The sequence below is a fragment of the Oncorhynchus masou genome, chromosome 17 (genome assembly GCF_036934945.1).
Source record: "Oncorhynchus masou masou isolate Uvic2021 chromosome 17, UVic_Omas_1.1, whole genome shotgun sequence".
Classification (NCBI taxonomy): Eukaryota; Metazoa; Chordata; class Actinopteri; order Salmoniformes; family Salmonidae; genus Oncorhynchus; species Oncorhynchus masou.
Genome location: NC_088228.1, coordinates 22,592,838 through 22,598,331, shown reverse-complemented (window position 1 = coordinate 22,598,331; position 5,494 = coordinate 22,592,838). Strand labels below are relative to the sequence as shown.

General features: G+C 37.6%; 1 protein-coding gene across 4 annotated transcripts in view; it reads left to right on the top strand.

Annotated features, from left to right (window-relative positions):
• The first annotated feature begins 880 nt into the window (after positions 1 to 880).
• Positions 881 to 5,494, top strand: part of LOC135558706 (E3 ubiquitin-protein ligase RNF220-like) — a 198,237-nt gene continuing 193,623 nt past the window's right edge. For 2 of the 4 annotated variants that reach the window (XM_064992760.1, XM_064992758.1), the window contains exon 1: positions 881 to 1,312. The gene's annotated coding sequence lies outside the window, so the exon portion shown is untranslated. The remainder of the gene's footprint in view (positions 1,313 to 5,494) is intronic. The other 2 variants (XM_064992757.1, XM_064992759.1) reach the window with 2 other exon arrangements.

Below are 5,494 nucleotides of genomic sequence, written 5' to 3'. Positions count from 1 at the left end.
GCAGCCCATATGCAGGGATACTACTGAACCCCCCTCCCACGTTTCCCACGTTAGGGAATTTACTGTCACAGATAGCCTTGGCACAGTGGCTGTGAAATGAGACGAGTCTTCACATAAATGAAATGTTCATTTGACACTGAAATATAAAGTAATTCAACAAAATAAGAGTTCAATTCACCATCGAAATACACTTTAAACACTGTATTGTACATCTACTTTACAGCACAGTCTAATAAGAATCTTTTTATGGAAGGTATGTGATATTATTTACAGTCATTTTTCACTCCTATTTGATGGACTTTACATGCAATTCAAAATCTTTCCAGCAGGTGGACAATATCTGAACGGTCCATAGACTGGAAAAGGCAGGCAAGACCAATGCAAGTGTTTTCCTACGTTTTTGACAACAACCCACAATAGATGATCAAAAAAATCTCTATGAGCAACATAGTATGGGTTGCACACTTAGAAAAGTCATTATGGTCACTAAGAACAATTTAAAGTCTTGCTACAAAATACAAAATAAAAAGTATATATTTTGGTTTAAATGCTTTCTTGGGAATGTGGGGGTATTTTGTGTCCCGGGCAAACTAGTTGTGGCTTTTCATACATTTAAAACTGGCCCTGACAGTTTCAACACCTTTTAATTTGTATTTAACACAGTAGGCTAATTCATTGCTTTGCATAAGCAGCTTGTTTTGAGAGTTCACCACGTATAGAACTTTGTCATTTCACTGCTACTGTAACGCGTGCGCTGTGCGTAATCATATCTTTGATTGGAAATAATATGCATTTTGATGTACCTTTTGTTTAGAAGTGGACTTCATTTCCACTGGTCTCTTATACAGCGAAGACGGAAGATAATTCATTCACTGTTCACAAAGCTCACTAAAACCCACCCTGGGGAAGACGGACGGAGAGAGGGGGCTGGGGAACTGCGAATGGGGGAAAGTGGAAAGGAGAGAATGTCAGTCATTGAGCAAACCCAGCGCTGAGAGGCAGCACTGCACCTAAAACACTGTTTGCGAGCGACACATCTACCTTAGATTCAATCTCTGCTTTTTCCTCGTTATTCCTAGACTCCACGCATATTCCCTCTCTCAGCGATACATGCAACTGATACCACTCTGAACACAAGAGCTGGCACAGCCTGCCTCGCTCCACAGCAACCTTGCAACGAGGTGTTAACTAGCCTACTTTCCTTTCCATGCGACTCCGTTATCTCCGGTGCTTTCGCCAGCCTGCAATTGAAAAGTTTCGGTTTTGAGGATAAACGAAATCTACGACCTTCAAAGGGATTGTTTATAACAACGTAAGTACTCCGAATGTTTAGACTGTGATTGCGTTGTGTTCTACTCTTTTGTTGTCGTCCAACTTTTAACGCACCACGAATCTGGCTGTAGGCTATCCGACTATTTTAAGCGTGAACTCGTGTATTAATTATCGTAGTACTTACTGATTGTGTGGTCGTCAACTCTGCCTCTTGAAATGTGAATCTTGTTTACAGTCATTGAGAATTGCACATCTTTTTTAAGACTAGCGTTTGGGGTTTTTATCATCAGCCCATGTGATGCATGCGTTAGGCTACCCTACTTTTTCCCCAAAAATGCTTTGCATTCTAACTTCTGAACCCGTTGGTTTGAATCATTAGGAGCGTTTCCACACGTTTCAAAGTCAGTGTAACTGTTAAACTTTACCTCTTGCTTTGGTCCTGAGTTGTAATTTTTACCTCATGTTTTGAACGTTGTTTTTATGCGGTCCTCTGTTCAAGTTAGGTCGGAAAAGGTATCATCACTTATGGAAAGGACAAATCACCTGACATATAACCTCCATATAGTCAACACCTATAGTTTTACTTTAAATCGAGGTAGGCCTATCAGTAGTTGAAAATTCGGAGTAGTTGTGTCCGCTACCTTAGTCAAGGCCTACAGTGGGGAACATGTCCAAGATGTTACAACATTGTTCCATCTAATGCGCGTGAACTACTTTTAGTCATCCAACGAATACCGTGGAGAAATATGACTCGTCACAGATTAAAAGTCAACGTTTTGATGTCTTTGTACAAAACCCCAATTAAGCTTCCGTGTAATAAGGTGATTATAACCATACTTGCCTTTGACTATTTTAAAAACACCCATTATCTACCGTAGCCTTTAATGCTTATTAAACTAAACAAAGCCATGCTTTAAGTTAATGACCGAACAGTGGCCCTACCACTGTCTGCACAGCACCATACACAATGAACACATCTCTCACCATTGTTTTGCTAAACCTTTGCTATTTGGAAAAGTAATATTTTAACATAATCTAAACCGTGTTAGTGAAGTATATTAGTTAAAAGATTAATTGAGCCTTTTCTCTAAACTTGGTAACATAATGTTTTTTTCACTCACTCACTCTCTCTCTCTCTCTCTCTCTCTCTCTCTCTCCCTGTGTTAGAAAAGAGAGAGAGAGAGAGAGAGAGAGACAGAGAGAGAGAGAGAGAGAGAGAGAGAGAGAGAGAGAGAGAGAGCAGGTAGCCTACGTGTTGACTAAGGTTCCGTTAAGCATCAATTATGTTCACTTTAATCATCGGAAATAAAAAATCCTGGAATCGAAAACTAGCGGAGAAGTATTCTGAGAGGGAGCCGAGAGAAAGAATAGGGAAACACCTGTTTACTACAGACCACTACAATTTACATCCTGCCCCAAATGACTGGCTACAAACTGGAAGGTTTCCGCTTAACCGACTAGTTGTAAACGAGTTGCTCCAAAGCGTAAGGCGTTTAGGTTAATTCACAGTTGATGAATACACAAAATATGATATCGATCAAGTGCAGCTCGCTCGCTAACGATAAGCGGTTGACGATGCGGCTTTTCTTCAAGAAAATAAACATAGAAATAATAGTTTTGGAAAGAAAGAAAACAACCTTTAACTTTCATGAGCAGTTTATAAAATATCAATCTAATTTGACTTAATAAAACGTTTTATAATTTTTCAATCATCTTATAATATAACGTTTTAGATATTATATAATAATTATAAAACGTTTTAAATAAAATGTAAGCTAAAACTGAACAAGGTTAGCAAGGTGCCTTGTGTCTTTCAACAGTAGCCGAGCCTATATTTTTCATCCGTGATCCTTTTAATCTAAAATGTTTGCTTTCAAAATATAATAAATTGTCTGTGTATGTTGACATGCCATATAATCTTTATAGCTGTTATAACGGAGGGATGCAATTGATCTTTTTTTTGTCAACTGGAAAGATTAGAGTCCTATGAGAGTCATATCCACCAGTCGACGCAGAGAAACGTTTCCATATTTTTATGACATTAATATTGGCCTAATTGATATAGTCTAAGTGTGTAGGCTATAATAGGCCATTTCGATTTTTGAAAACTTTAACATTCTTATTTCACAAACATGACGTTTAAAAAACGGTCATCATTAGTATTGCCTAATTTATTCCTATAGGCTTACTCACCCGTTTTATTTTCCACTAAAACACACTTTCATCGCTTTAGTTGATTTATCAGCATAGTTTATCAGCATAGTCTCACACTTTTTTCAAATTTCCAATTTTTCTATTAGCCTATGTTGAATTATGGACATCAAAAAGGAAGTGCTAGGCCTAACATGCTCTTTGACATGCGTTTAATTTTTTCGCAGTAGGCCTATTTCTGCGTCTGGTTATTTCTCTAATCATGGTAGGTTTTCAACAAGTAAAAAGTTAGGTTTTGGCATATGGTTTAGTATCTTAGGCTAATTGATACATCATCATTTAGATGGTACGCCTGTTATGTGATGAACCTCTAAATATCAATTTGTGTGCTCTGCAGACGAATAAGGATATTTTGGTTATTCTAAAATCATTGAGTAGCAGGTGAAATAGACACCTGATCTTTTCACAGCGCAATAATTTGTAGAGAAGAATGAGGTTAAGAAAAATATCTTTAACAAGTCCAGTTTTGAACCGATATTACACCTGTTGGGATTGTTATCCTTATTTTTAGGCTATTTAGTCCTTGTTGCTAAAGGACAATGTTATGTGAATTAATCAACTTCATGTACGCCTAGAATATAGATGAATTTTCCACTTAGCCTATTGAAATGATTGTCTACTCCGTCTTTGCTTTGCGTCTCTTCACTGTGGCCTGGGAAGAGTCAAGCAAAAAAATCAAAGTCGATTCGGAAGAAAAGTAACACATTATTTATTTGTTAGCGTTTCGATTTCCCCCCCAGTCCTTCTTTTCTGTCCCTTTCAGCAGCGATGTCAGCTGTTATTGCTTCCCATTGATCCTCTTGCAAAGTGAGAACTGAACTAAAATTAATGTCGAATCCAGAGCACGGATCAATAGCTAGAGTTATTTTAATCTGGATTTGAACGCTGTTTGGAATTAAAAAACCGGAGAGCAAGCAGGCGGAATGAAACACTTAGCAAATAGTAGAGCTTCTTATTCTCTGTGTGGTTCGAGAGCTGAACTATTGCGAAGGAAAGGAGAAAGAATCGAAGATTTACTCAAATTAGGCTACTCTTCATATTTGATCAATAGGGAATTATTAACGTCATGATATGCATTAAATATCGTAACTTGATATGCTACTGATCCTCCGTTTGGTCCAGACTTACACAAACCCAGATGACATAGATAGTAAATTAACTATGGATTACTCTATCGCATCGTCTTGATGACCCTTGGTCTATTAAATCCTATCGATATATAAGCTAGGCTACTAATTCCTCGTTCTTTATCAAAAGCAGAATGGCCCCCCCACCACATCCCCTCCATCACGTCCCTACTAAAGTTTATATTTTGTTTTGCTAATAAACACTTGACTGGATGCTAATTTGCCATGCAGATGGTGGCATGGTATGGTAATTGAAATAAACGGTAAATAACAAGTGTTTGAACATATGGGTTTAGGATCAATATCTCGCTCACGCACTCACGGTTTCACTGTATGCATCTTAGATTAGTTTTTGATATGCATTCATTATTTTGAATATTTGTAGGTTAGTCAATGCCTTGTGTGGAATGTTTAATCAAGGGAAGACGTTTCCCCTTCATTCATATTACAATATTCTGACCACTTCACTTCCCTCCGTCGTTTAGCTGATTCTGTTTCCTAATGATTTTTTTTGACAGTGCAAATATTACTTGAAATGCTGTTTCAAATAAGGTTGTCTGGTTTTCTTTGTTGTGCGCTCGGGCTATACAACCATGATGAGAACATTGTTGTGGCTAATTCGTTTCATATTGCGATATTCAATCTGAATAATCATACAATTTATCGCTTTTATTATTTCCTGTGTGTTTGCCTATATTGTTTTCAGTCATCCGTTACATGGCAATATTTGCATCGCGTTGCGACTAGCCTTAGTTTAGAAAATGTTCCCTTCATTTTTTGGGGGGTGATTTGATCAAAGTTTTGGTCAGTCTTGTGGATATAGCTATTTGCGTTTTATGTCTGTCAGGTACTTAACTTCAATATTCCTTTCTCTTTATTATTGT